Source organism: Lissotriton helveticus, chromosome 9, assembly GCF_964261635.1.
Source record: "Lissotriton helveticus chromosome 9, aLisHel1.1, whole genome shotgun sequence".
NCBI classification, from domain to species: domain Eukaryota; kingdom Metazoa; phylum Chordata; class Amphibia; order Caudata; family Salamandridae; genus Lissotriton; species Lissotriton helveticus.
Window position 1 is genome coordinate 1,023,463,836 of NC_136070.1, and position 21,142 is coordinate 1,023,484,977.

Below are 21,142 nucleotides of genomic sequence, written 5' to 3' on the forward strand. Positions count from 1 at the left end.
AATATGTAGGGTGGCACATTTTTCATATATATTAAGCCCTTTGGCTTAGAAGGCATTCTTTAGAGGTGACTTATTAAAATACAAAATTGCTTTCCCTACAAAGCAAAGGCACTTTTTGAATATGTGTGTTACTGCAATGCTATTAGCGTGCAGCTCTTCTAAGCCATATATTTGTGTCATCGATGTGGTTGCTGTAAATACATGCCGTGCCCCACATATGGCATTTGTCTTACATGCCATTAGTACATTTTCTGCAGAATTTTCTTTGGCCTTTAAGAAAAGGTAAATAGACTAATTGGGTGATCCCACTTTTCAAATTACCATTGTAAGCACAGTGGGTGAGACTGTGGTACTGAATGGTAGGTTGATAGTAGACAGAGTGAAAATTCCGTGGCCATATTTGATTTCAGCAGTGCCTGTGTTGTCTCATGTGAAATACCTCGGTTTTCCCTAGAAGATCATGCAGTATAGCTTTATAAATAGGGCATTCCTGCTGAGAAGCTCCGGTACAGTCTAAGCATATTTAGCCTGAAGCTCCATAGAAGAGAGTTTTCACACCTAAGAATCATCAATGTTTATTGCACTTCCTATTTCGCTAGAAAATCTTTCACATTTCATACTTTTGAATAATTATGCAGCTTTGCAGGAAAGAACCTGGAAGGTTCACATAATTTGTTTTATGTGCCTGGCTGCACATTCTATTTATTAAACGTATGTGAACAAAATGTTTTGTACATTGGACATTTAGATATGACCTAGTGATTATACTCTCAACCATGCACCTAGAACACAAGCTAAGTCTTAATCAGAGCATTCCTCTTTAAGTAAATTGTGTGATCTCTACTGTGAGATAATCATTGTATGTCCACAGACCTGCCAACCAAAACAAAAATGTCACTGTGTGAGGAGGGGCGGGACCTTGGAGGGGTGGGGCCTTGTGCTGAGAAGCACCTTAAGAGGCACGTTTTCCCCCTCCCTGCTCTAAGCCCCCTTCTCCGAAACAAAAAGCTTGCTGAGGCTGGAGCCAATGTCCTGTGGTTTTTACACCCCAAGTCACTGTTCAAAGCCTCTGAAAAGAGCTGGAAATCCACTGTTTACACTGGGTTTGAGCTTGTTTTCCCTGCCTCCGTGAGATATCGGCTCCTCACTGGGAGCTGATATCATGTGTCACACGGTTGCACCGTGTGACTTGGTAGGTCTGCCTCCATTATGTGCCAAAAGTGGGCACCTAGAAAAGGGTTTATATCACTGTTTAACAAAATGTATATGATTGGACAGCTTGAAGCCTTTGCAAATACATGCTTTTTATTTAAACTGTACTACATTGATATTATAGGCCATATGTACAAAATTCTTATTTTGCATTTCCAAAATACCGATTCCTACGATTTCGGTATTTAGGAAATGCAAAATGGTATGTACAAAATTTGCGATTTACTTATAGCGATTCCTACAGAGTAGGAATCGCTATTTGGAAATCAAAAGTAGGAAATGCTACTGCATTCCCACCTATGGGCAAATAGGAAATCCAAAAACAAGGGTGCCTCCTGGCCTTAAGGCCACCCTGGAGGCCCCTCGAAATACGTAGTGCACATGTAAGTGCACAAATGCCCTAGGGTAATATGTGTGCTTCATGTAACAATAAACAATGCAATTTAAAATGCATTTTAAAATTTTGCACATGGTTACCATCGACTTTGAGTCGATGGTAAGTGCATTCCGTAAATGCCCAATTCGCATTTAGGAAATGCTTTGTAAATGTGCTATAGGAATCGCAAATAGGTCATCCCTATTCGTGTTTCATAAATCGCAGTCACAATTAGCAATTTCTACCGAGTAGAAATCACAAATTGTGACTGGTTTTAGGTCTTTGTACATATCAAAAGGCTGTTTTTAATTTATTAATGGCCCGAAATTGCGTTTCGGCCCATTAAGACATACAAAAAGCTCTCCTACATCTGGCCCAGTGTTGCTGAACTTTCATGGAATCCTAAGTGGTGCAGAGCAATTCTGTTCCAGAGGATCTGTGCACTTTTCACAAAACATTTAAGTTTAATCGTTTTTTCACTTTGGTAATAATCAATTCTCACTCTTTTGCAATTTTCATCAAAATATTTAATTCATATTTTGTTTTCCATGATTATTCATTGTGATTCATAATTTGTTAAATCCATATTATTCTTTTAGATTACCTTTCACCCAATGCATTTCGGGTCTATTGAATGACCCTTCCTCAGGGGTCTAAGGAAAAGGAAAGAGACGGAAACATTTTGAGCTAGTCTCTATATTCATAATCAACAGTGCTAGTAAGCAATTCTAATGAGCTAATGGTTAAAAAAACAAGATCTCAAAGTTCATGCAGTCGTAAACTATAGCTGTCACTATTTTAAGCGTACCCTTTTTAAGTATGGTTCTGTACGAGGAGGAGTCGCACGCGTGACCAAGATGGCCGCGTGAAGACTCGGCTCTGGAGACCCCATCCCTCCTTCAACCATATCCTGATATATATCCAGGGACCTGAGGCCGGAAATAGGCAGAGTAATAGAAGCGGTGCCCACAGGCAAAATTTGGGAGAGAACCGACCATTCTAGATTGCCGAACCACCGTCGGCAGTTTTGGGGCTATCCACTGTCTGAACCGGGGAGCACAGTGGATAGTGGGCCCGACTGCAAAGCGAACAACATCGGACTGGGAGGCCGGGAGTTGTGGTCTGACTCTACTGTTCCGGGTGATTTTAGAAAAAGAAGCAGGCTGGTTGAGCTTTCATTGACTCGGCGATAAGAGACTTGCGAGATGTGTTATGTGCCCAGGAGAGCCTGCTGTACTGACTAATCCAGGAGCCGTGTGTTTCCGACGGACTGCTGACAGAAGGCAGCAGACACGGGCGTGGGGAGCATTGAACGCCTGCTCCTAGCTGACCCGGAAGGAAGGGACCGGGCAATACGGAGTCGACTGCTTAAATGGCGTCGAAATCAGACGCTGAGAAGGTCCCGTCGAGATCCGGGAGAGGGCCAAAGAATGTACAAACTAATAAACTTGATCGATACACGCAGCCCAAAGGTTCTCCACTGGAGCAGAGAAAGACCCCGGAACCCGGAGGAGGCTTGCTGAGTGAGGCGGCGGAACCCACACTATCTGATGTCATGAATGCTATCAATAAGGTCGAGACTGCGATGGTGGAAAAAATGGATGCATTAGACAATAAACTGGACACCGTGAAACTGGAGGTCAATCTTTTGTGAGCAGATCATGCAAAAACAAGCGAAAAAGTCAAGTCACACGACATAAAGACTTCCAGCCTAGTGGATGATATGGCGGAATTGCAGCGAGAGGTGCGGGCCCTACAGGATGCACGGGAACATACCCGAAGGAAGCTGGATGACTACGAAGGACGGAATCGGCGCAATATTATACGCCTACTGGGCGTGCCGGAAAAATCGGAAGGTCAAACATCCGATCTATTTGTCGAAAAAATTGTCCTTAATTATCTCAAACCGGGAGGTCTCAGTAACTTTTTCATGATTGAGCGGGCGCATAGAGTGCCAGGTGGTAGACCAAAGTCGGGATGATTGCAAGGGTGTTGAACTTCCGTGATAGAGATGGTATATTATAAGCTGCACGCTCAGCTGATCCACTGTGGTATGACAACGCCACACTCTCTTTCTTTCCGGATTTCACCCAGGCGGTACAGAAACTGAGACAAAGCTTTCTTCCCGTAAAAAGGAAACTCAGAGACAAGGGCCTGAGATATTCCATGCTGTTTCCGGCAAAGCTTAGAGTGGAGATGGAGGGGAAGGCCTGGTTCTTTGACAACCCGGAGATAGCATCGGACTGGGTGGACAGTAAAGTGCCGGAGCGTTCTGAGGAGCGACATCTAGAAGCGACAACAGAAGGACAGGAGCGAGAATGACACCAACTACGTGGACGGTTGAATTTAAATCATGGCCAATTGAGAGGGTTTAGGTACTCGCTTGAGTGGTAGCATCGGTGGGACACTGACATTGATCCTAATTCAGGAGGAATTTTTGGAGGGGGGGAGGGGCTGAGCGATGGTTTCTCCTCGTTACTACCTTTAGTTATCTTGTTTAGGGAGGGGCGACAGGCACGCTGCGAGTTGGGGTGGGGCATTGGCCTTACGCAGGGGTGCAGGGTGGAGGGGAGGGATGGGAGGCAGGGGGGCAAGATGTTTGTTAATTTTTTTGATTGCACGAGATGGTTCATAAAATGTTGTTTATGTTTACGTCGGGTGACGCAATTACAGCATACAGTGAAAGGAGAGGGGTAAATGTCTCGGAGTGGGCGAGGATCAGGGATCAAGGCACTAAGCTGGAATGTTAATGGCCTGGGAGATAGAATCAAGAGGGGGATGGTGAATCAGTTTATAAGAAGACATGCCCAAGATGTTGTTTTGCTCCAGGAGACCCACCTGATCGGTAATCGATGTATGGCCCTACAAAGAGGTGGATGTAAGTTAGTGGCACATGCTGGGTTCACAGCTGGCTCGAGGGGTGTAGGCATACTGACTAAGAACTCCTTTCCCTTTACAATCCGCTCTACATGGGTGGACCAGAGAGGCAGATATGTGGGTGTTTCAGGACAGCTGGAGGGTAGAACGGTGACATTCCTTTCAGTCTACGTGCCACCTGGTCTTCAGTCCGACACTTATCGTGATTTGAGTGCGGTTTTTCTCACACTGCCCTTGGGCCCTTTGATTCTGGGGAGTGACCTTAACGCAGTATTAGATGGGGAGTTAGATAGACACCCAAAGCGGATACTTAGACAGTCCCAAAGGTGGCTCCCGGATTTTTTTGAAATGTTGGGGTTGGTGGATAGTTGGAGAATCCGGCAACCCACACAGATACACTTTACCCATGTGTCTGCCGCACATGGTAGTATTGCGTTTAAATTCTGGATTAGGGAGCACTCCGTTCAACTAACTTTTGTATTTTTCAAAATGGTGCTGCGGTTCCTAGGGATTGTCAGTCCCTTGGTATGAAAAGCTTGTTATGTTAGGTGTGCTGGCCCAACGAACCTTGCACTATCCACTTGGTGCTCTGCACCTGAACTCGTTATGTTTTTTCAACAAATAATAAACCTTATATGTTCACAGTTGCTTCTATTTATTTATACATTCTTTTTGTCTTTTTTTTCATATGTATATCACCACATGATATTTCATTTGAATTCATTACATTACTTTCACAGTCAAAATAACAATAACATTTCATTTCATGTTATGTTCTACAATGCTATATTCTGCACAATTTTTTGGAAATGCCCAGTGCCCAATGCATTTCGGCACTATTACGGTGCCTTCATCAGGGGCGAGATACTTTCCGAGGGGATTGCAGGTTATCACGAAACGGAGTGGAGTATTTGGAAACTAGTGAACACAGAGCAGTCGAATACAAGAGAACGTCACAGTGCTGGAAAAACAGGGAGCTTCGAACGTACAAGATTAGTGGATTTGAGAATTGAGCATAACGCGAACAGATACGCCCCTGATGAAGGCACCGTAATAGTGCCGAAATGCATTGGGCACTGGGCATTTCCCAAAAATTGTGCAGAATATAGCATTGTAGAACATAACATGAAATGAAATGTTATTGTTAATTTGACTGTGAAAGTAATGTAATGAATTCAAATGAAATATCATGTGGTGATATACATATGAAAAAAAAAGACAAAAAGAATGTATAAATAAATAGAAGCAACTATGAACATATAAGGTTTATTATTTGTTGAAAAAACATAACGAGGTCAGGTGCAGAGCACCAAGTGGGTAGTGCACTGTTCGTTGGGCCAGCACATGGTAGTATGTCACGACTGGATTATGTCTTAATACCAGCAGGTGAAGCAGCAACAGTCAGAGAGGTCGAATATCTGGGTAGAGGCATATCGGACCACTCACCCCTATGGGTGCGACTGGATAGTGGGCGCTCTGCGATCTGTAAAGTTGCACCAATTAATGCATGGCATTTAAAAGACTCGAGCACTAAGAAGGAGATTATCCGAGCTTCGGATCATTATTTTCGGGAAAATGAGGGTAGTGTCACTTCGGCGGGAACACTTTGGGAAGCATACAAAACGGTGATTAGAGGTGAGGTCCTTTCACTGGTGGCAAGGAAGAAAAGGAAACGTCAAGAAGATATTGCTAGGGTGGAAGGCGAGGTGGTGACACTGGAGAAAAGAGTGGCTGAGTCCCCAAATCAGGAAAGTCTTCATCTTGTAAAGTTGAGACAAGATGAGTATAGAAATTTCGCTAGAGAGAGGGCAGTCAATCAGAGTAATATTACACAGAGCCGAGTGTATGAACATGGAGACAAGGCAGGGAAGCTGATTGCATGGCTAGAGCGAGGGGAGTGGGCATCTAGGCTAGTGCCAGCATTAGAAGGAAGCAACTCTAATATGATCACGGTTCCACAAGAGGTGGCGGAGGAATTCTCAGAATATTACAGGGGGGTATATACCTCGATCACTGCATACTCCGAGGAAGAAAATAGTGAGATGATCAAAGACATAGGTATGCCGATGCTATCAGAAGATGCTAGGAAATATTTAGACTCCCTCTTCGCAGACGATGAAATAGCACCGACCATATGTGGGATGAAGACTGGGAAAGCTACTGGCCCCAACGGGATACCTATTGAATTGTATAAAATACACGCCCAGAGTCTCGCACCATTTCTTCGCGCCGTGTTTTATGAGAGCCGGGAAGAGGGCCAATTGCCCTACGACCAGCGCGTGGCAAACATTGTGGTAATTCACAAGTCAGGGAAGCCCAGGACGCAGTGTTCCTCCTACAGGCCTATCTCACTGCTCAATGCTGAACCTAAAATATTGGCCAAATTGCTAGCCACAAGACTAGTTAAAGTGATCACCACGCTGATACATCCTGATCAATCAGGGTTTATGCCGCGCCGAAACACTGCTTTGAACCTGCGCAGGTTACACAGTGTCCTCGGTCGCTCCTCGGCCTTGCAAGAACCAGCTGTCCTAGTGTCTCTCGACGCCACGATGGCATTTAATAGAGTTGAGTGGTCCTATTTATTTGCTGTATTGAGGAAGTTGGGTTTTGGGGAGGAATTTATTGGTTGGATCAGATTGTTGTACGCTAGTCCCTTGGCCAGAATAGTGGTTAATAATTGCAAATCAGGGGATTTCCCCCTTGAGAGGGGCACAAAACAGGGTTGTCCTTTGTCTCCGCTTTTATTTGCACTGGCGCTGGAACCCCTGGCGGCGTGGGTCCGATGGGACCTGACGATACGAGGGCTGCGTTGGAAGCCGGAGTGGGAATGCAATGGATCCAGTTCCGATATCCTATTTTAAAGAAATAGAAGCGGGGCAGAGAAGTCTCCTCTGGGACGGACAGCCTAGAATAGGCTTTTTAAAGTTGACCTTACCTTGGTATGATGGATTGATTGGACTCCCAGATCTGAGAAAGTACTAATGGGCCTCCCAATTGGCTGCCATCAATCAAATAGTATATGGTCTCCCAAGAGATCCTGGCTACGCCATGGATTGTGAGCAGGCACTGGGAGGGGACATAGGCAGAGCATTATATGCAAGAATCGGGAGATTCCCATTGACAGGACCCACGGCACACGCAGTGAAGGTGTGGCATACTGCCAATAAGGCATTGGGCTGGGAGAGGAAATTAACGCTAGCAACACCTCTGTTTAATGCTGAACAATTGGGGAACCTGTGGAAATCGAAGGGCTTCGATAAATGGGATCTAATTGGTATTTCCCAGATAAAAGATGTCTGAGGGAAAGATGGTATGCACACTTTTGACGCTCTGAAAGTAAAGCATGCTCTCCTTGCCCATAGCCCATATCCCGGGGGCTGAGATGTCCCCTGAGACCGTGTTTAGGATGGACACCTCCCCATGAAAACTATTTCCCTAATATATAGAAAGCTGATTAATCATATGGGAGACCCATTAAGGAAACTTAAAGATCAGTGGAGGGAAGATGGGATGGAATTGGATGATGAAGACTGGACGGAAGCAGTTTCCTCCCCTAAGGTTGTGGCTATCCAGATGAGACTACGGCTTGTGCAGTTAAAGATCCTCCATAGGGTATATATTACAGGACCTCGATTGGTGCGGATGGGGCGGGGAGAGAGTGCTGACTGTAGGTGAGGATTTGGCGAACTTGGGACCTTTGTCCATGTCCTGTGGCATTGTGAGCAAATACAAGATTACTGGTCGAAGGTTCATGAAGCGATGGCGGTGGTGCAGGGGAAAGAGGTGCGACTGGGTGCCTATTGAATGTATGGGAACCCACAGATCTTAATACATATCAGAAACAGTGGGTAACACTGGCGTGCATGGTGGTCAAAAGAAATATAGCACAATTGTGGGGGGCATCTCGAGCGCCCGGCATTACGAAATGGGCTGAGGATTTGGACTAGTGAATGCTAAGGGAAAAAAATGTGCATATCGCATGGGGTTGTCCGGGCAAGTGGGGGAAGGTCTGGCGAGCATGGAACGAATATAGGGGGGGATATGTGAACCACCGGAAATAAGACTTGATGCAGAGGGGCCAGAATCCCCCGTATTATATCCTATGTCGAGACATTGTCACTCTGGTACTGTGGAAACTGAGTTCTCACCTTCTCACCCAACGTCTGTTTTGTTCTTTTACTTTGCAGTTTCAATAAAAACAAATTAAGAAAAAAAGTATGGTTCTGTATTACGGCTAACTTACTTCCAATGTAATCTGAGGGTGACTCCCGTATCCCTCGTGTCGGCGTGGTATGGTGAATGTATACCTGACATTATTTTCCTAAGTAATTATTGAGTTAATTGATTAGTGTATTCTGTGTGACATGACTGTTGGTTTGGGTTGTTATCTAACAGCTCTATGGACGAAAAATAAACCACTTGATTGTTGAGGGATATCCCGTGAAAAATACATAATGCGGTCGCGGTTTATATAAATAGTGTTTTCCGGATTATAGGCAAAGTGTATAGCGAACATTATGATTCAAGTATTATAACGTTCTTTTTTGGGCTTAAAAAGTGTATAAATGAAGGGTCATGTGATCGCTACTTTAGCCAATCAGGCGATGTCTATCTTAAAGCTCAAGATGAACTTGAGTTATCGTATAGCCCATTGATGCATATTCGGGTTTGAAGTTACTTGTGGTAAACAAAAGTTAAAAAATAAAAATTATATCGGGGTCTAGGGGCCAGATGTAGGTAATTTTATTTTACCACCTCTTAAATACCAAATCATACCGATTCGGTATTTAAGAAGTGGTAAAATAGAAGTACCGAGATGTAGGTAAATCCAGAAGTGCATTTACCGAATCGGTAAAATTCGGTATTTACCGATTCGGTAAATACCGACCGGTAATGCCCATTCATTCCGATGGGCTTTGAAGCCCATAGGAATGAAAAGGCATTACCGATTCGGTAATTACCGAATCGGTAAATACCAAATTTCATAGGGTGCAGGGGGTGTCACTTTGACACCCTCTAGCACCCCCAAAACGGGTTTGGGTGCCATGTGGCAGGCATACCTGCCCTAAGGGCAGGTCTGCCTGTCATATGGCACAGGTGTGCATACACACATGTGCATGCACACCGGAATCGGTATTTTACCATCAAATAGGATTTGATGGTAAAATACCGATTCGGTAAGGCTTGTGGGACTCAGAAGAGTCCCACCTACATCTCAATTTTACAGATTCGGTAAAAATACCGACTCGGTATTTTATAGAATCTGTAAATTTACCGATCGGTAAATTTACCGATTCTGTAAAATTGAGTGACCTACATCTCAAATTCCAATTACCGGTCGGTAATGGCCGAATTCGGCCGTTACCGACCGGTAATTGGCCACCTACATCTGGCCCTAAGCAATTTATGTAAAGGGATATCTAGATGACTGAACAATTGTCGATTTCTATGTGGCGTATTGTTTTAGATCCAGGACGGTGACAAAATGTAGCGGCCATCTTTAGTAGGTTCGGCTAACTTTCATAATGCTATGAAAGTATAACTATCTATGGCGGTCATCTTTTAAAGGGTATCTCATTTTTATGTTATTTATATAATGTGTAGTGCTAAACCTCAAATGTGCAGCTGAGTGTGGCGACCAATTGGGGCGGGTACCTTTTCAACATGAGTTATGATTCATTCATACTTTTATGTGTGACAAATATGCAGGCTTAAGGACATAGTTACATAAAAAGATCATACAGAATAGTAAGGAATTATAAGAAACATGCCAGTTCTATCCTGTCATTCACCCCCTGGGGGTACAGACTCCCCAATTGTTGGATCCAATAATACTCAGTCCTTAGTCTTTGTTTATGGGGATCCAGATTCAATCCAATGAGTGGCCACTGCAGATTTCAAATTTTCTTGCCGTATATTACTTTTATGTTCTGTGATTCTTATTTTAATTTTACTCTCTGTTTGTCCCACATAGATTTTTCCACATGGACATTTTATTCCGTAGATTACATTTTTTGTGTCACACGTACTTGAGTGTGATAAAGGAATTTTCTGCCCCGTCATGGGGTGGGTGAAGTTATTTCCTATGAAGACATTATTGCAATGTGTACAGTTTTCACACCTTTGCATCCCTTTCCATGTCTCTTTGGTATTCTTCTTTTTTGTGTTGTTAATAGTTCTTTCAAATTCTTTGATCTGGTGTAAGCAAAAGTGATATCTTTAGAGAATACGTTTTCAAGATCCGGTTCTTGGGTGATCAGTGACCAGTGTTTCCTCACAATACTTGTGGTTGTATGTGCTTTTGTCAAGTATTTCAGGGCATATACTGTTAATTTTTCATTGGTTTTTGATTTTCTTTGAAGTAAAGTAGATCTTTCCATTTTTATAACTTTTGTTTTAGATTCTTCTAGGATTTGTTTTGGGTATCCTCTTTTCATGTATTTTTTTATCTGTCTGTATATTGTGGTCGAGATATCTTGGGGATCCGATGTGATCCTCTTTTGTAGAATGAATTGTGATAGAGGGAGGTGTTTCTTGAGTGAGATCTGATGAAAGCTTTTGAAATGGTAAACAGCTATTTCGATCTGTACTCTTGGTATATACGTTGGTTTTGATCTGGTTGTTTTCTATGGTAAACATTACATCTAAAAATGGTAGTTGATGTTTATTGATTTAATGAGTGAATTTGATCTGTTCATGGCATGAGTTAAGTTTTGTAATGTTTTCCAGTAATTTGTTTTTTTCACCTTTCCATAATATAAAAATATCGTCTATATACCGTTTAAACAGTATCAGTCCTTGTTGCCAATTTGGATTGTTTAAAATGTGGTCTAGTTCGAATTTGGCCATATAGATATTGGCGTAGGAAGGTGCTCCCGCAAATCCCATGGATGTTCCACTGCATTGTTCAAAGAAAGTGTCTTTCCTTTGAAAGTAACTATGAAATAGGGCATAGTGTAGTAGTTCAAGTAACAAAACTTTGTCTGAATTCTTGATTTCTTCTTGTAGTAGGCACCATTCCATAGCTTCCATTACTTCATTATGTGGGATTGAAGTGTAGAGGGCTGTTACATCTATTGAGCACAACCAGATGTTATCATTGTCAGTGAGGTCAACCGTTTGCAGCATGTGCAAGAATGCAGTAGTATCTTTGATGTGTGTTTGCCAAATTGTACTAACGGTTACAGGAACCAATCTAGGTATTGACCTAGAGGTTCTGATAGTGATCCACAGGCTGAAACTATTGGTCTGAAAGGTGGTTTTAATGCGTTCTTATGCATTTTAGGTAGCATATAGAATTTTGGTCTACACGGGTACTTTATAATCAGGAATTTGTAGGTTCTTTCTGTTATCCAATTCATTTGAAGTGTATGATCAAGAATTGTTTTTAGTCTTGCCATAAAACTGTTAGTAGGGTCTTGATCTAATTTACGATAAATGTCAGTGTCCTGTAGATGGTTCCATACACTGGTTTCGTAGTAATCTGTGTTCATCACAACAAGGGCTCCCCCTTTATCTGCTCTTTGTATAGTTATGTTGTTTTTTTCTGTTAGACTTTTTAATGTACTCCATTAATTCTTTGAGAAATTACTTTGTGATCCTCCTTTGAAATTAATAGTTTGGATTTCAGACAGAATTACTCTTTCAAATGCGTCTATGGTTTTATATGACGTAGGGGCACAAAAGTGTTTTTGGCTTTGAATACTTTGATATCTTTATCAGGTTCTGATGGTTGAATGTGTTATTGAAGAAGTTTTTTAAACGCAAATTTCTAAAAAATTTAAAATTGCTATTTCAGTTTCTTGGACATTGGATTTATAAGTTGGTACAAATGTCAATCCTTTGTTGAGTAATGATGTTTGTGCTTCTGTTAATTGTATATCCGATATGTTCATGGCAAGACTGTCTTCTTCTTGGTTTTCGACCTCATTGCTCTTTCTTCCTCGGTCTCTTTTGTTTTTTCTTTTTCCTCTCCGGGTTTTGCTGAAGGCGCATTGTTCGCTGCCGGGCTTGTCAATAAAAAAGAAAGATGGTTTGTTGGGTTGATCTGTTGATGCTCCCTGAGAAGTGCTTGCCAAAGGTCTTCGATTTTGTGTTGTATCTGAATCTGACACTACGCTCTCCTGTGATGAATTAATATTGTTTTTTGGTGATTGCCATTTTCTTTGATGATATATGTCTGAACAAGAATAAACCTCTACCAGTTTATAATCTATAGTATCTCGTCGATATTTTTTTACTTTTCTGTCATGTATTTCTTTTGCGTATTTCTCAAGTTTTAAGTTTATGTCATCGAGTGTTCTTTGTAAATCTTCATGTTTAGCCAGTTCGTTTTTTATACCAGCTAGTTCTTCTTCTACAGCTTTTAATTCTTTAGATAATTCTTCCACAATGAGCAGAATCAGATCTAATGAACATTTATTCAGAATCTGATGCCATTTTTCTAAGAATGCCTTATTGTTCCTGCATAACATCGGTTTTTAATGGTATCCGTAATCCTCTTGGGATCCGTTTATTTTTATGGTAATGTATAAGAGTTGTAGCGTGTAACCGTTGATTTATTTCTCGTTTGCTTACATATTCTAGTTGTTTCAATAATTGATTGACCGGGCTTAATTGAGGACTGAATGCTCTAGTTTCCTGAATCAATCCGTATATTTGTTCTGCTTCCTCTGATGTGAAGGCTAGTGTTTCTGCTTTATTGGTGGTTATTTGTGATATTTCTTCCATTTTCTGGTCGGTGCACCCGAAGGGTGGGTAGAATTTTAGTAAATTAAATTGAGAAATCCTTCTGTGCACTCTTTTAGTTGAAATACTTTCAGACAGTACTCCGGTAATTTTTGGTGCTACTCCATCCTGGCACCTAGTCTTAAGGTGCCGCTATATATATGAAATCCTAAGTGGTGCAGAGCAATTCTGTTCCAGTGGATGTATGCACTGTTCACAAAACATTTAAGTTTAATCGTTTCTTCACTTTGGTAATAATCAATTCTCACTCTTTTGCAATTTTCATCAAAATATTTAATTCATATTTTGGGTTCCATGATTATTCATTGCTATTCATAATTCGTTAAATCCATATTATTCTTTTAGATTACATTTCACCCAATGCATTTCGGGTCTATTGAATGACCCTTCCTCAGGGGTCTAAGGAAAAGGAAAGAGACAGAAACATTTTGAGCTAGTCTCTATATTCATAATCAACAGTGCTAGTAAACAATTCTAATGAGCTATCAATCAATGGTTAAAAAAACAAGATCTCAAAGTTCATGCAGTCGTAAAACTATAGCTCTCACTATTTTAAGCGTACCCCTTTTAAGCGCTAAACATTCTTGAGTATGGTTCTGTTTTACGGCTAACTTACTTCCAATGTAATCTGTGGGTGGCTCCCGTATTTCTCGTGTCGGCGTGGTATGGTGAATGTATACCTGCCATTATTTTCCTAAGTATTTATTGAGTTAATTGATTGATGTATTCTGTGCACATGACTGTTGGTTTTGGTTGTTATCTAACAGCTCTATGGACGAAAAATAAACCACTTGATTGTCGAGGGATATCCCGTGAAAAATACACAATGGGGTCGAGGTTTATATAAATAGTGTTTTCCGGATTATAGGCAAAGTGTATAGCGAACATTCTGATTCAAGTATTAGAACGTTCTTTTTTGGGCTTAAAAAGTGTATAAATGAAGGGTCACATGATCGCTACTTTAGCCAATCAGGCGATGTCTATCTGAAAGCCCAAGATGAACTTGAGTTATCGTATAGCCCACTGGTGCGTATTCGGGTTCGAAGTTACTTGTGGTAAACAAAAGTTAAAAAATTATATCGGGGTCCAAGCAACTTATGTAAAGGGTTATCTAGATGACTGAACTATTGTCGATTTCTGTGTGGCTTATTGTTTTAGATCCAGGACGGTGACAAAATGTAGCAGCCATCTTTAGTAGGTTCGGCTAACTTTCATAATGCTATGAAAGTATAACTATCTCTGGTGGCCATCTTTTAAAGGGTATCTCGTTCTTATCTTATTTAAATAATGTGTAGTGCTAAACCTCAAATATGTAGCTGAGTGTGGCGACCAATTGGGGCGGGTACCTTTTCAACATGAGTTATGATTCATTCATACTTTTATGTGTGACAAATATGCAGGCATAAGGACATAGTTACATACAAAGGGGTGACAGAAACTAATCGGTCAAATTGCAAACCCCCGTCACAATTTACTCCTATGTTGGAAATGGTTGGCCCTGAGGTTCATATCTTTGAGCAATCTGTTTTGAAGGAGGTGAGCAGGCTAACAAAAGCTTCGCAGTCTGTTCATGGGAATCTTACAGGTATAGAGATCAAGGCCCTCCATAGTTTAAAATCTAACAAAGAAGTGATTGTGAAACCTTGTGATAAAGGAGGTGGGATTGCTGTCCTTAATAAAGTGGATTATGACAACAAGATTAACAACATGCTGGCTGTGACTAATCACTATAAAAAAGCACATCCAAGGGATCTCATGAAACTAAAACAGACTATCGAAGAAATAACTGGTAAGGCCTTGGACAGAGGCGACATTTGCCAACAGGAGTTCAACTTTCTAAATAAATCTTGTCCGGTCACACCGGCCGTTTATGGGCTGCCAAAAACACATAAGTGTGTGACTGACCCTCCCATGCGGTCGATTATTTCGACTATTGGCTCAAGCACTGAGCCACTTTCAAAGTATTTCGACTCTTTCCTGTGTCCACTTACCCGTACTTATACCTCCTTTATTCGTGACACAGGTGACATCATTTCGAAATTGGAGGGTATGCCTTTTGACCCACAGACAGAGATATTAGTGACGCTTGACATTGAGGCGTTATACACCAACATCCCTCAATGTCAGGCGTTGCAGTCTGTGTTGGACCTTCTAACCAGGATCCCTGGGGATAGACCTGACGGATTCATACTGGAATGCCTGGAAATTGTCTTATTTAACAATTTTTTCGAATTCAATGGGGCACTATTTCAACAAATAAAGGGCACCAGCATGGGTGCTTCATGTGCTCCGAGTGTTGCTAATATTTACATGGGAGAGTGGGAGAGGAGAAATGTTTTCAATGAGGCGGCTCCATTTTTCGATCAGGTTGTTACATGGAGGCGCTTCATTGACGACATTTTTCTGATCTGGAGGGGCAATGAAGACCCCCTGAAAGAATACATACTCTGGCATAATGCTAGTGACTGTAATCTGACTTTCACTGCTAACAGTAGTTCCCAAAGTGTCGAATTTTTGGATATCTGTATATCCGGGAGCAATCTGATTTTGGAAGTGAGCCTGTTTCGCAAACCGACAGCTAAGAATACAATTCTTCAGTACCAAAGATATCACCCTTGTATTCAAAAGGACTCAATTCCATTTGGAGAGTTTCTTCGAATTCGAAGAAATTGTAGTACGATGTTAGAATTCCATAAACACGGGGATGCGTTAAAATCTAGGTTGTTGGCCAGAGGATATCCAAAGCGGTTGGTTCGTCATGCTTATAAGAGGGCCAAATATTACAATAGAGACGCTTTACTGGAAGGTAACCAGCGTGCAAAGAATGATAAAGTGGTTTGTGTAGTAAATCATTCTCCTTTCAATTTCAAATTGAAAAATATTATTCAACGAAACTGGAAGATATTGAATGTAGGAGAAGAAGAGCCCAGTCTGCAACAACCTTTGGTAGCATTCCGCAGGAACCGTAACTTACGCGACATCTTAGTTCACACGCGACTTGAGAGTACCAACAAGATAAGGCAAAGTGCTATCACAGGGTTATCCCCTGTTCTAGGTAATCACAGGTGTGGCAGCTGCCACGCATGTGACACAGCGTGCATCACTGATTGCCTGGTTTATAAAGAGAAGCAAATTCAACTCAAGGATTTTACCAACTGTCGGAGCAAGGATATAATTTCTGGCATTCTTTGCCCTTGTGACTTGATTTACATTGGCGAAACATCGCGTGAATTTCGTGTTCGTTTCAGTGAGCACAAATCCGCTATTCGTAATAGTCGCTTGGAGGCACCACTTGTTAGACACTTCCTTGAAAAAAGCCACTGTGAGAAGGATACACGTTGGATTATCATAGAAAAAGTGAAGGGCAGTGCTGGCACTCCTATGGATATCTCTCGTAAACGACGCGAGTGCTTCTGGATATTCTTTTTTGATTCGGTTCGACAGGGTCTGAATGAGGAGATACAATGGTTCATTACTAATCCATGGTAACTTAAAAGTAAACAAGATAAATAAGGTCATGAAGACAGTCTTAGTACGGTGCAGGTAACAATGTTTATCCCTGATATGGGTAACTGAACTATTGCGTTAATAATCAGACTCATATATGAGAACATGAGCAACTATGGGTTTTCTTAGTTTCCATAATGTGGCGACTTTCTGTTACAACATGGTTAATGCTGCTGTTAAAAATAGGATACAGGCGGGCATCTGCTTGGTATCGATTTTGGTGTGCTTAATGAATATAAATTAAACCTGTCGTTATAACAATATTGCAAGACGGTATCATGTGTCACAGTCTGCCCTTCATGTCGATTATTTCACACGCGGTAGGGCAACAGAATAGGTATTGCTAAAAGAACACTTCAAGATGGCTGCCTGTGAGACAGTCCGTTTTTTGTGCCAAGTATTTCAAACATGGCAGGTCAGTATAAACGTCCTATCTGTTAAAGGTGAAATCTATGTCAGCCGGTCACTTTATTGACGTTTGACGGGACGCATTAAGATACAACTCCATTATGGTGGCGCGGGGTTGAGTCCGTTTTCTATGCCTATGTCCCGGTCACGTGGGGGCCTCGGCATCAGAATCACACAGGTGCGTCTGGTTAAGTTTTAAACAGTGCGATATATAAGGAGGTGCATTTCCCCCAATTCGACATCGTGGAAGGAACTGCGGTCGGAGGCGAAGGCGGCTTGAGAAAGGGGACGTAGAAGCTTCTTACAAACAGAAAAGTAAGTGCGATGCGGTAATGATGCATTATAGAATAGTCAGTGCTCGCTGGGGTGATATGCTTCTACCGAAGGGCGTCACTAATACTTTAATGGTAAAAGAGGACAAGGGAAGGTTGCGGTTAGAATAGAGTTATCTTCGATCCCTAGGCTTTATGAGTGGGTTCCTCGCATTGTTAGATGATTTATCGGGCAGGCTGGCCTGGACTGGGTCAATATTGATACATGTCTTTTGAAGAATTACAAGCAGCTCGAGTCAGAAGGGGGCAGGCAGTTTTCGTGTGGTTAGAATGAAGTTATCTTCGATCCCTAGATTTTTGAGCGGGTCCCTCGCAATGTTAGGTGATTTATTGGGCAGGCTGGTCCGGACTGTGTCAATTTTTTATACATGTCCTTTGAAGAAATTACAAGCAGCTCGAGTCAGAAGGGGGTAGGCAGTTTTCGTTTAGGGCACCTAATGATGCATTTTAAAATAACTGGCCCTTACTTAGTGGATGCATGCTCTCTTTCATTGACAGGCTATCACACTCTATGTGAATATTAAAAAAAGTTGGTTCTACGAGTATATCAAGAAAAGATAAATCAAAAGTAAGTAGATTCCTGTGATCTCTCATAATGACCTGTCACGGGTCTGACTGTCAAGAGACCTCTGAATATAAAGACTGGTGGTGCGCCACCCACCTTTCACCTTGCGTCTTGTCTCAACAGCCGCAGACATCTACGTGGCGTGAGGAAGAAGGAGACCCCGACACGGAATGGCCATCAGGCGTGAATGTATACGGCTCCTTTAAGGCCGACGGCTGGGATTGTGGAGTCACGCCCCTAGTGACGACAAAAGCAGGAAGCACGGCATCGAGGACGAACGGCGTTTCCCCCGCGGAGGAGATCGAGGAGGAGAGCAGCGCGGAACCAAGTCCAGGAAGAGAAGCAGACGGAAACGACAAGCCAGGAGGCCAACGGTCGGACGAGTCGCCCTGCCACGCGCCCACGGGAGGAGCGTGGCTTAAAGAGGTACGGGGCCGGGTCGCGGGTTGGGTTGGGAGGCGGAGACAGCCCCCGGTGTAACACTTCCTGCAACCAAACCCTTCCCTGAGCACGAGCACCTTCCGTCACTCCCGTTGTTAACTGGAGCACTTCACGGGGTTTGCGTGTCCCTCACTCCCGGTCCTTGTGTGTGTCCAACCAGAGTGCAGGCAGTAATTCGCCTTCTCTTGATTTCCTTTGTCTTTCCGGTACCACGTGGAATCCTGTTGTTGAGACGTATCAAGATAAAGACTTCCACGACCAGAAGGCACCGCGGCATTCAGCGATACCCAGAGACTAAAGACTACTTACCTGTTCATGAAGAAAACGTATATAACAATAAAGCCCTCCTTAAAACCTTTAATCAAAGCCCCAGTGTTTCTCTTTGAGCCTGCCCCTCCCACTCCAGTGGTCGAACCTCCAATCCTTCCTGAGCCCCCGGGACATGACCCGAATAGCATTATTATACCATAGATGTCTGTATAACTACACACTCAATATACTTTCTGTTAGATGTGGCGTCCCCTCCACATGTCAATAGAAATGATGAATCAAATCTAGAGTTATTGGATAAGCCGACCTCAGCCTCGTTCTATGCTGGTGTATATGTAACAGGTAACAGGCTTTCTCTTGGTGCATCAGTTACAATATATGTATTAAATATCAATTAGGGCTGAATTGTTATTGTAATTGTTATACCTTTCAGGAAACTCCTACCGTGTGCTCTGAGGAGAGTATGGAATAGGCATATATATTGGTCATGATGAGTAGTAATTCTCAGGTAAATCAAAAATGTAATTAGTTCTTCATTGTGCATAGTGTAAACTACTTCAGGTTTTAAGAAGGCTGTATGTGTCCTTTCATAGTATATCATGTTGGGGAATAATCTAGTACAATCAGCAATACCATTATTGCAAGATCATTCATTAGGTACCTGTTCCACAAGCCCCTCAGGTGTTAGGCTTTCATGAGAACCATTTTTCTAATAAAAGGAATCTTCTCTCTGAGATAGCTGTGAAGATACACTCCATTTTGTTTGGGCTATAAGGTAGCACTATTGGGTATGAGACTTGTCTGAATTTGGATGGTTGTATTGGTCCATTCTGATGTCTCAAATGTAAATGTATTTAAACAAATGTCTTTCAGGGCGTATTAGTAAAAAAAAAATTGTTTTTGTTGTGTACATATCTTTTCAGACTTGAATTCCAGGTGTAGAGATCCTTCAGTAACTTGTCTCTGGATGGTCCTGATGAAGGTGTTTTCCACCGAAATGCGTCGACCAACTCCTAGACCTATGTTTTTCATTTTTTAGATCTAATGAATCTGGTCTTATACTGGACAACAGATGCAATGTTATATGATGTTTATGCTTGATTGTAATGTAATGGATGTTTAGTGAGTATGTATGTGTTTGTATGCATGGTTCTCTACCTGGTCTGGTCTAATTTGTTTTGTACTTTTATATAAATTCTGGACAACTAATGAAAAACAGTTATGGCTCCAATGTATTGAAAGCATGTTTCTTGGAGATTTTTTATGATCAATGTATATACAAAAAATGAGATAAAAAAGTTGGATATGAAAAAATGAAATAAAATAACTAAAAATTCTAATACTAGTGTGATATATGTGTATATGCCCTGGGTTGGTGAGATAATTTCTATGTGAAAAGTATTTATAGGTCAAGAGGGAGTTTTCTAGCTTGTTTTGTATTGCCTCTTCCCCTCCACTCCCTGACCTGAAAGTACCTGCTTGAGGGGGTCCCCCATTTCTACTCAATTGGGCATAAGGACATAGTTACATAAAAAGATCATACAGAATAGTAAGGAATTATAAGAAACATGCCAGTTCTATCCTGTCATTCATCCCCTGGGGGTACAGACTCCCCAATTGTTGGATCCAATAATACTCAGTCCTTAGTCTTTGTTTATGGGGATCCATTTCGTTTTTTGGATGTATTACTTCCAAGATGGTAAATCTGAGTTGTGCTATGTTATGGCCAGATTCAATCCAATGAGTGGCCACTGTAGAATTCAATTTTTTCTGCCGAATATTGCTTTTATGTTCTGTGATTCTTATTCTAATTTTCCTCTTTTTTGTCCCACATAGATTTTTCCACATGGGCATTTTATTCCGTAGATTACATTTTTTGTGTCACACGTACTTGAGTGTGATAAAAGAATTTTCTGCCTCGTCATGGGGTGGGTGATGTTATTTCCTATGATGACATTATTGCAATGCGTACAGTTTTCACACCTTTGCATCCCTTTCCATGTCTCTTTGGTATTCTTCTTTTTAGTGTTGTTACTAGTTCTTTCAAATTCTTTGATCTGGTGTAAGCAAAAGTGATATCTTTAGAGAATACGTTTCCAGGATCCGGGTCTTGGGTGATCAGTGACCAGTGTTTCCTCATACTACTTGTGATTTTATGTGCTTTTGTCAAGTATTTCAGGGCACATACTGTTAATTTTTCATTGGAAAAAGAAAAAACAAAAGAGACCGAGGAAGAAAGAGCAATGAGGTCGAAAACCAAGAAGAAGACAGTCTTGTCATGAACATATCGGATATACAATTAACAGAAGCGCAAACATCATTACTCAACAAAGGATTGACATTTGTACCAACTTATGAATCCAATGTCCAAGAAACTGAAATAGCAATTTTTAAATTTTTGAG